The following is a 10,309-nucleotide window of genomic DNA, read 5'->3' on the forward strand; positions in this document are numbered from 1 at the left end:
GTGTAAATAGCAGCCGGCTGGTGTGGCCGAGCGGTTCTAGGTGCTACAGTCTGGAACCGCGCGACCGCTACGGTCGCAGGTTCTAATCCTGCCTAGGGTATGGATGTGTGTGATGTCCTTAGGTTAGTTAGGTTTAAGGCTGCCAAAAGTGAGATCGATAGGTACTTTGACGGCATTTCTTTGCCCCCTTTCTTGTGGAGAGGTATAACTTCAGCATATTTAAGCCAGTCCAGGAATGTTCCTGTGATAAGTGATTGATTACACAAATAACTTAAGATGTGACTAAGCTCACATGAATACTCTTATTAACTTTGTTGATATGTAATCGTAACCACTAGAATGGTTTGATTTCAAGGGTTATATGATGGATTATATTTCTTTGGGTGAAGTAAATGTCAATTCCGTTTTACTGAGATTGCTTGTATGCACTCGTCTCAGATATTCTATTTCATTATTTATTGAAGCAGACAACCCCATTCTATCAGTAACAGAAACAAAATACTTGTTTAAATGGTTTGCAACACAAAATGCCTTTGTTACCAGAGTTTCATTTGTTTTTAGAGCTATATCCCATATTGTTTTTATTTTATTGCTGGATGTATTTATCTTCTTCTCATAATGCAGGTGTTTAGATTTTTGGATAACCTTCTTCAATATTTTGCAGTAATTTTTGTAATGAGCTGTAATACTAGTATCAAAGGTGTCCCTACATATCAGATAGAGTTTCCTTTTTGCCTCACACTATATCTTTACCCCTTGTGTGATCCATGGTTTCTCATCAGACTTCTGCTTAATTTGAGTTACCTTCAGGGAAAAAAAATTTTCAAATAAGGTACTATATGTCTGCAGTGTCTGCACGCCGCATTATTGGTCTCATCTTCTTTTAGCAGACTCTGAGTCACCGCAGTACATTGCCAAAATTTTGAAACCTTATGCGGCAGCAATAACGGAGGAAAACACCTGCAGTTACTTGCAACAGGATGGAGCAACTGGCCATAAGGCCGGCAGAACTTCGGAGCACATTTACACAATCTCCACGCCTGACAGTTGTTTAGTTGTTTGCAGAGGTCGCGGTCCCAGCTGGCAGCCCAGGTCACCTGATCTGTCAGCATGTGATTACTTTGTGTGGGGAGCCCTCAAGTCTAAGGTGTATCGTAACAATCCTCGTAGTCTTCAAGAACTGCGGCAAAACATTTCGGATGTGAGAGCAGCAATTCCAGCAGTCTAGCTTCGATCCACCTTCAGCAGTTTGCTGACCAGGGCCCAAAAGTGCCAAGAGATGAATGGTGGTCCCTTTCAACATCTGCTATAGTCAGGTTAATACCGAATTTCCTTTCCTCTGCTGTGTTTCTTTGTACCCCGGAACTTTGTTTCGTGGAAGCTGTGCCATTGAATTTCCACCAGGAAATGTGGTTTCAGCATGATGGTGCATCACCTCACTTCTCAAGTTCGGTTTGGAAACATATGATGAAAGATGGATAGGCCGAGGTGGTCCAGCCGCGTGACCTCTGTGATCGACGGGTTTAACTCCCATGGACTACTTCTTGTGGCATCGTATGGGAAGTTTAATTTGCGAGACTCGTGAAGAGACAGGAAGATCTGCTGGTACGAGATCTGGCTGCTGCACTTGAAATTAAAGAGACACCGGGTGGAATGGAGAGTGTGTACCATAACATGTCTGTAGCAACGTTAGTGGTCGCCACATCCAGCCTCGTAGTCCATCGGTATTGTTCTTTACGTACAGTATGCTGGATACTTTTTTGTTCTGGAATAATGTAATACAAACAAATGTGCTTAGGTGATCAATGGATGTTTCGTTATGTTTCCTTTCGAATTGTTACCTAATAACTGTATCCCGTCACGCCTAATTCAGTTCCTCAAGCAGAAGTAGACGAGTGAAACATATGTATTGAAACCGACACAGAATGGAAACGGTACGTTTCGGTAGATCGGTTCCCATTGAAAATATTATGTACTCACTTCCTTCAACTTTGTAGCGGAAATTTCCGAATACCCTGTATAAGAAAAGATCAAGCATTGGGTTTCTCACTTGAATGTTGGTTATCTGTGTTATATCGGGTTATGCCTTGTGTAAGAAGGAGAAACCTCTACCATATCGTCCCGGAAATCTACAGCGGCAATATCGTGGCCTGTAGAATCTGGAGACTATCGTTCTGTCATACTGCTGATCGTGTTATACAGTATTCGACGAGTGTCCTGCGAGTATGAAACCGGTAGGTTCGGGGGCGATGCTCGATGTCATGCAGGATCTCTGTAGCCCCATGTGGTTACCACCCGAGAGGACAGACATGTTCGCTTGACTATGCGAAAGCTTACAGCCATGTCCCATACCTTGAGTCATAAAATGGACTTGTTTGCAGCAAGACAAGTATGCACGCCACAGCGCCGTCAGCACAGCGACCACTGTTGCGGCTTCCCTCGACAGGGAAGGAGAGCAAGGCGCACTGTCAATGGTGTACCCAACGACATCACCTAGACACATGAGGGGGAACCTTGCCGTCACTCCAGACATGTCCCGGCTCTTTGTACAGCATAACGACGGACGTTACCTGTGTTCGGACGTTTCGAGGCGAACGGACACTGCCAGATTGCATTCGGCATTGTGATATATGCTATTGGTTACACATCACGAACGCTTCTGGTTCGCATATCCGCTGACTTGGACGGTTCTAGGTCTCAGTGGCATCGTCTTATCAAGAAAATGCAAAATCGCATGTTGGCCTGTTGTTCGGACGTGAGTCCAGCTCGCTCATCCACTGAAAATATCAGGTCATACTGGAACGATGCCTATCGCCCGGTGGGGAACATTATCATAGAGTGGCAGTGGGACAGAAGACCTTGCCTTATCTGTCATCCAAGCCCAGCGCGAGTCAAGGCCCAACCAGGTTTGAATCATTGTTGTGACCATAGGTGACAGCTCTGTGTTGTATATTTTGGACACTATGTACCCCTAAATCACCTAGAAATTTAATGATGTATTCTTCCCACTATAATGTGTTGACACAGTAGCTAACTTCCGTTATTTCCAACCTTCTAGGAGATGCCATTTTAGTGGCCATCACGTTCTATGAGGGTCACTCCAAAAGAAATGCACACTATTTTTTTAATCCATCTTTTATTCTACATGTTTGAAAGTTTTAGTGTGTAGATACATCCTTCAGGAACAATATTTTCATTTCTCCACATAATTTCCATCCCTCTCAACTGCCTTACGCCATCTTGGAACTAGCGCCTGTATACCCGCACGGTAAAATACTGGACCGACCTGTTGGAGCCACTGTTTGGCAGTGTGCACAAGGGGGTCATCATCTTCAAACCTTGTTCCACGAAGAGTGTCTTTCAGTTTCCTAAAGAGATGATAGTCACATGGAGCCGGGTCAGGACTGTAAGGCGAGATTTTCAGTGTTGTCCATCCGAGTTTTGTGATCGCTTCCATGGTTTTTTGACTGACATGTGGCCGTGCATTGTCGTGCAACAGCAAAACATCCTGCTTTTGCCGATGTTGTCAAACACGACTGAGTCGAGCTTCAAGTTTCTTCAGTGTCGTCACATATGCATCAGAATTTATGGTGGTTCCACTTGGCATGATGTCCACAAGCAAGATTCCTTCGGAATCGAAAAACACCGTAGCCATAACTTTTCCAGCAGAAGGTGTGGTTTTGAATTTTTTTTTTTTTCTTGGGTGAATTTGCATGATGCCACTCCATTGATTGCCTCTTCGTCTTTGGTGAAATATTATGGAGCCATGTTTCATCACCTGTCACAATTCTTCTAAGAAATTCATCTCCACCATTCTCGCACTGTTCCAAAAGTTCGCTGCATACCGTTTTTCTTGTTTCTTTGTGAGCCACTGTCAACATCCTGGGAACCCACCTGACACAAACCTTTTTTAACGCCAACACTTTCACTTTCAGTATTCTGCAAACACTTCCTTCCCCTATCCCAAAGTAGCGCGACAATTCGTTCACTGTGATGCATCTGTGAGCAGTCACTAATTCCTTAACTCTCTGCACATTGTCTGGAGTGTGTGCAGTATGAGGCCTGCCGCTGCGAGGACAATGCTCAATATTGCCTGCCCGCTTTCATCACGTAACTTACTTGCCCACCGACTAACTGTACTGCGATCGACAGCAGCATCTCCATACACCTTTTTCAACCTCTTGTGGATGTTTCCCCACCGTCTCGTTTAACAGCACAGGAATTCTATGACAGCACGTTGCATCTAACGAACGTCAAGTGTAGTAGCCATCTTGAAGACATGTTGTGACGGCGCCACTCACGGGAACAGGTTGAACTAAATTTGAAAACAAGCGAGAAGGCTGTATCCACACACTGTAAAACTTTCACGCATGCAGAATGAAAACTGTATTTTTACAAAAATAGTCCATTTCTTTTGGAGTGACCCTCGTAGCCTGCGTTCTGTAGATGAAATTTATTTTTTTCATTTTTTGGAAGTATCTGAGTGTTCTTCATTCTTAGGTTGTTTCCTGTCAGCTGGACAGTTGACCACCGGTTAAGAAAAATGTTTTTTGACCTTGTATTGCATTTATTTTCACAACATGGGACAGTGGACGCGAACGTGCTTGGTTTCTTCACTGTGCTTCTTTGTTTTATACTCTTGTCGTTTCTACAACCAATCAGATTTATAATTCTAAATTCGTCTGTCATTTCCAGCTGTGTCTCTGATCTCATTAGCACGTAAAATTTATGTCAAGTGATGAAGTTATTAGTGTTGTGTGCCTATGTTGGGGGTTACATGAAACTTTATCGGCATCTGTAGATGGTCAGACCCGATTTACTCTAGTAGTATTTATCAGCTAATGTGTAGCGCCGAATTGACTAATGAGAAGCTGGAGTCTAAAAAATTGCTTTGCTGATCAGATCTGTTACTTCTTGTTGGTGTTTCGTAATTTAGTATGTCTGCCTCTATTTCGTCTGTGATTTCTGATTTCTCTTCCATCCCTGCCATCAACGTTTAAATACCAAACGGAATAACGGTCAGTCTCGTCCCAACTGTTTCATTGGTTGCTCGACTCCATTATTTATTCTCTTGTTATGTTCTGTTCATACTATCCCTGGAAACGTGATACATTCCCCTGGTTGTATTCACATTTCTGAAATGGCAAGGGATATATTTAACGTTTTAACAGTTTTAAATAGTGTTTGACTGAATTTAAGGAATGAGCATTTCATAGCATAGTACTATAGCACTCCCAGTGCAGGGAGGGATGGGTGTGAGCCAGAATAGTGTGAGCAGATGTGGAGGCGAGGTGGGAGCCCAGGAGGCTCCAGAGAAAGGCATCTGCAAATGTATTGAAGCAACTGTACTGCGTAGGTCACCACATCAGTGACTGGCTGGCCGCTGAGTTGTGCTCAACTGGCTGTCTGCACGCCCCACAATGCTGATGCATGATGCGGTTTCTCCAGCTACCGCCGACGGTCTCGGTACGTACGCCAGCACCGCTGTTTCCGCGCCAGCGGCACGTGTACTCGTCAATAGTATGTCTGCTACGGATCTGAGTGGCGCCCGGCTGCGTCACGACAGGGATTGCCCACCTCCTGCGATGGTGGATGACAGTTCGGGTGCACTGCGAGTGACTCACTGCCCCCTGCTCAATAGTCAGCTGTGCTGCTGGAGTTTACCTGAGATGACCTGCTGTGCTGTAGCACTTATTCTGGGAGGGGCTTAGTGTGTAGAGCTATTGCCCATGCTGTGGCCTCAAAAAGGTGACCTGCTGGCAGATCCATGTGGCGACCTCGTTTGGCATATTCCTGCTAGAGTTGTGAAACTAAAAATAGTTTCATTACAAAATGTCCAGTACCTATGGTCACCATAGACGCGCTTGTTGTGCATATGCGCCACTAGCAGTTATGTATGCTAAACACCACTGCTACTGGCAGTGTGGAAATCGCCCTTGTGCCTTGCTGCACGAGTCTGTGTGGTACCACCGAGTTTACTGTTTCAGCAAGCTAACTCGTCTTCCAACAATATTTCGGCCTTTTTGAATTACTACAGTGACAACAGTCGGCACTCACCTGCTGTCAGCCCTGCTGCAATACATTCTCCAGGCTCACATTATCATGCCTGTGTATGGCCCCACATAACGGTACCACAGATGAATCCCCTCATTAGTACTGATGGTTGCTATTAGTGACTTCATGACTACATATTTTATAGTACTACACTTATATGGTGATTATAACTGTATAGCTGGGTTTCCTTGCTGTTAGCAAATTTGTATCATTACTTTGTTCTCCTTCGTATATATGGTGTATTTGCGCCAGGTATGTTGTTGATGACGGCCTCATCGCAGTGGTAACACCGGTTCCCGTCAGATCACCGAAGTTAAGCACTGTTGGGCTGGATTATCACTTGGATGGGTCGCCATCCGGACCGCCAAGTGCTGTTGGCAAGCGGAATGCACTCAGCCCTTGTGTGGCAAATTAAGGAGTTACTTGACTGAGAAGTAGCGGTTCCAGTCTCATAAACTGACATACAGCCAGGAGAGCGGTGTTCTGACCACATGCCCCCCATATCTGCAACCAGTGATGCTTGTGGGCTGAGGGTGACACAGCAACTGGTCGGTACCGTTGCGCCTTCCAAAGCCTGTTCGGACAGAGTTTAGTTAAGTTTATGTTGTTGCTGACTGGAGTGATGTTATGTTGGTGTGGTACCAGGAATTTCTTACACATCCTGTACTGTGCAGATGTGGAAACATTCACTCTCTGAATGAAGGTGATGTGCAGTAGAAATTGGCGATCCACTCCTAAACTGATTCAAAGAGCTAGTTCCTTTCACAGAATGAGCAGTTGGTAACCTGGACAAAGGAGTGGTAGCTCTTCAGAGCTGAAATGTCTCTACAGTGACATCAATGTGTGGAACAAACATTCTAGGACAGGTTGCTGGATTAGTGTCCTGCCCAGAACGCTAAATTAGCTACTATGATATAGACTATGCTGCAAAAAAATGTGCTATATACAATGTGTTATGTACAAGTTTATATACCTTGCTCTTGAGAATAGCTTTTGTCAGCCATGAACAGAATAGAAAGCAAATTAAGGTCACTGCCTCAGAACACTTCATTAATGCAGAAAACGCTTTCTCATCTTTTATTTCTGCCTTTGGTTTGATAAGAGAGCTTGCCAGGAACTGCTATGTTCGTCCATTTGATGCTTCACTGCTAGAGATGATGCTCTGTGAAGCAGACTCGCTTGGATCCCCTACCAGTTCTGACTCATTACAGAGCAGAACACAGGTGACTCATGAGTCACTGCACTCTTGGATCTCGGCTCCCAGCCCCTGGATCCCAGCCTCCAGTTCCCAGTAGTGTGTCACAGCCCCTGACTCCATGTGGAGTGGATCGCAAGATGGCTCAAGAGTCACCATGCTCTTTGCGTTCTTGGCTCACTCTGTGATTCAGCTCCCAGCACTGTTGGCTTGTTTGCTGAATCATCTTGCAGTTAGACTTGAATCTCTCGCTCACTGCCCTCCCTTTGAATTCAGCTTGATGTGGATATTGTTCACTGAAAGAATTATGGTATGTATATTACATCATTAACTTTTGCAGGGTGAGTTTTTTTATCTTGAGACAGCGAAATATCTCAAAAACTACATATCAGACTAAAAAACTGAAAAATAAATGTTCAGTATTTTTAAAAGTTCTATCTGGTGATACCAATTTTAAGTCCCCTGCCACATCCCCAGTGGGTGGTGGGGTGGGGACAACTTTGAAATCTTAAACAGGAACACCCCATTTTTATTGCAGAATCTTATTCTGTAGGAAAAAATGTGTAACTTTCTTGTCATTGTACAATAGCTGACGCTATAATCAGCAAATAGCACAGTTGAGTTCCCAGGTGAAATTATCTCGAGAAAAATATATTTAATCAAAAAAAAAAAAATCAGACGTGTTCAGCAGTTGTGAAAAATGCTTGTATAGGGTATGTCCTCTCAGCCCTCAACAACAGGGTGCTCATTTCACACATTTCAGGTGAGACCTCACACCTCTCACTAACAGAGTGCTTGTTTGTACAGATTTATAGTAAGCGCTTAGTAACATCGCCGCCAACTTCTATGTACTTATTTATGTGCAGATGGAATGATTTGACATAACTAATAGTGTTTCCAATGAAATGCTAAATTATGTTATCACTGTTGCTGGCATTCACTCTTCAAGTAAACCCACAAACAAAAGGCAGGCGAAGGAAGACCTAACGATCTTGCAGGGCAACACTCTGGACTGCCTCTTCAGATCCACTGCCGATTGAACACGCTATGTTATACTTTTCGAGTTGCTACAGAATAACTACATTATTTGTCGTAAGTCGAAAAAATAGTCTGCGTACAGTACTGGAGGATAGTCCTCCAAGAATGTTCGATATTTATCGCCATTTAAGGCGCCATCAATAAAGATGCACCCATGAGTCGTTCACCAAATATTCCACACCAAACATTCACATTCCATGGACGCTGATGTTCAACTTGGCGTAAGCAATGTAGGTTTTTCATATTCAAGTAATGCATGTTGCTTCGATTAAGCGTCTTGTGGTTGAACATGACTCGTCAGAGAACAACACTGAAGAAAAGAAACGGGGATCTCTCTGTATTTGCTGAAGAGATCACTGGCAAAATGTTACTGGGTAATGGAAATCACAGACATGACGTTCATAATGGAGGGAAACAGGAAACGGATGATGATTTACACTTTTCAAAATTCGGCAAACAGTACCCCGACTAAGTCCCGATTCATGACTTAACTGCCGAGTGCTAACGTAGAAGATGCGGTTCACTGCAGCTGATACCAAAATTTCATTATTATCTACATCAATTGTTCTTCGACAGTTCCTTTTTCGTGCCTGTACAGTTCACCTAACGGTGAACTGCCGGATAAGCCGACGAAAACAAGGGCGTGATCGCACCCTGTTTGGGAAACCTTGATCACAAAAGAATATAGCATATCGACATTCCTGTCACTTTCTCCATAAATCTAAACCATCTCAGTTTTCTCTTCTACCATCCTAGTTTCTCCTCATGTCTGCGGAACGTAGCGCCTGAAGTGCCTTGTGTGACCAGAAAGAAAAAACCATTTGGTCTCAACTCGTGAACCCTTCGAACTGTCCCCTCTATTCCTCTATATTCTGCATTCTAACTAACAACACAGCCAGGTTATGAAGAAACGTATTTAAAAATGAGGGACGACGTGCACGCAATTCGATCATGTCAATTAATTAACTAATATTTCAATACAGCTATACAGAGAAAACTGTAAAACACTCAGTCATTAGCTACACACGTCTGTTCTTATATTTTGGATCCAGTGACTTTTCTCGAGATAATACAGTTTCAGAACTCAGCAATGTTATTTGTCGATCAGTGTTACATAAAAAAGTTTCGTGTTTTTTGCCGTGTAATCCGATTATACAACAACAAAACGATTTTACCACTTACGATTTCGAAGTTTCCCCTTCGCCCCATCCTTTGGGGTTGGGACAGGAAGCAAAACGTTTCTATCGCTGGATAGCATTTTTAAAAATATTGGATACGTATTTTCTTTTTTCTAAGTCATTAAAATATTTCTTTATCTCAAGACAAAAAACTCACCTGCGCGCATTTTTGTTCTCATTTTCAGTTTTTACCACTTAAAAAGTCTATTTAAAATTTTCCACGAACGTATTTACAAAGCTGCAGGCCGTAAGTCAACCACGACGCCGTCCAATACAAGAGTTTCTAGTGCAATTTGGTATCATTTTACAAAAGTAGATAAAAAAATAAAATTCCGTAACTATCAGCAATAGCTTCCCGTTCTCGTGGCTCCTCATCAAACCTGAAGAGACGTCTAAAGTTGAAGTAGCCAACAGTACATCTGGGATGGTGTGGATCAGGAAGTCCATCAAGATCAACTTCAACCGATAATTCTTCTGCAGAATTCAAGACATTGTTTTTCACGAATCATCTCCAGATGAAGTCCTCAGTCCAGGAAATTAAAACGATTCTCAATATGTTTCCAGCCTGCCACTGTCATTTGACTGCCGAACAGAACCGACTTTTGTTTGCAATAACATGTAAGTAAATTTGTCGATGCTATAAAGCCTATCACATAAAATAAAATTATTAATTTCTTGTACTATGGGCCAAGATCTTCCACAACTTTTTAAATGGCGTTCTATTTTTGCTATTACAGTGTTTATTTCACTACTGCAGTTTCTATACTTGTGTCATTTTCAAGCATCTACAAACATAAGACAACGTAATGAGAAAAATATGAATTCCACAGCCTGTACAACCAAT

General features: G+C 43.0%; 1 pseudogene; it reads left to right on the forward strand.

Moving 5' to 3' along the window:
* The first annotated feature begins 6,316 nt into the window (after positions 1-6,316).
* LOC126185978 (5S ribosomal RNA) lies at positions 6,317-6,434 on the forward strand (annotated as a pseudogene).
* The last annotated feature ends 3,875 nt before the right edge of the window (positions 6,435-10,309 follow it).

Source organism: Schistocerca cancellata, chromosome 4 (assembly GCF_023864275.1).
Source record: "Schistocerca cancellata isolate TAMUIC-IGC-003103 chromosome 4, iqSchCanc2.1, whole genome shotgun sequence".
Classification (NCBI taxonomy): Eukaryota; Metazoa; Arthropoda; class Insecta; order Orthoptera; family Acrididae; genus Schistocerca; species Schistocerca cancellata.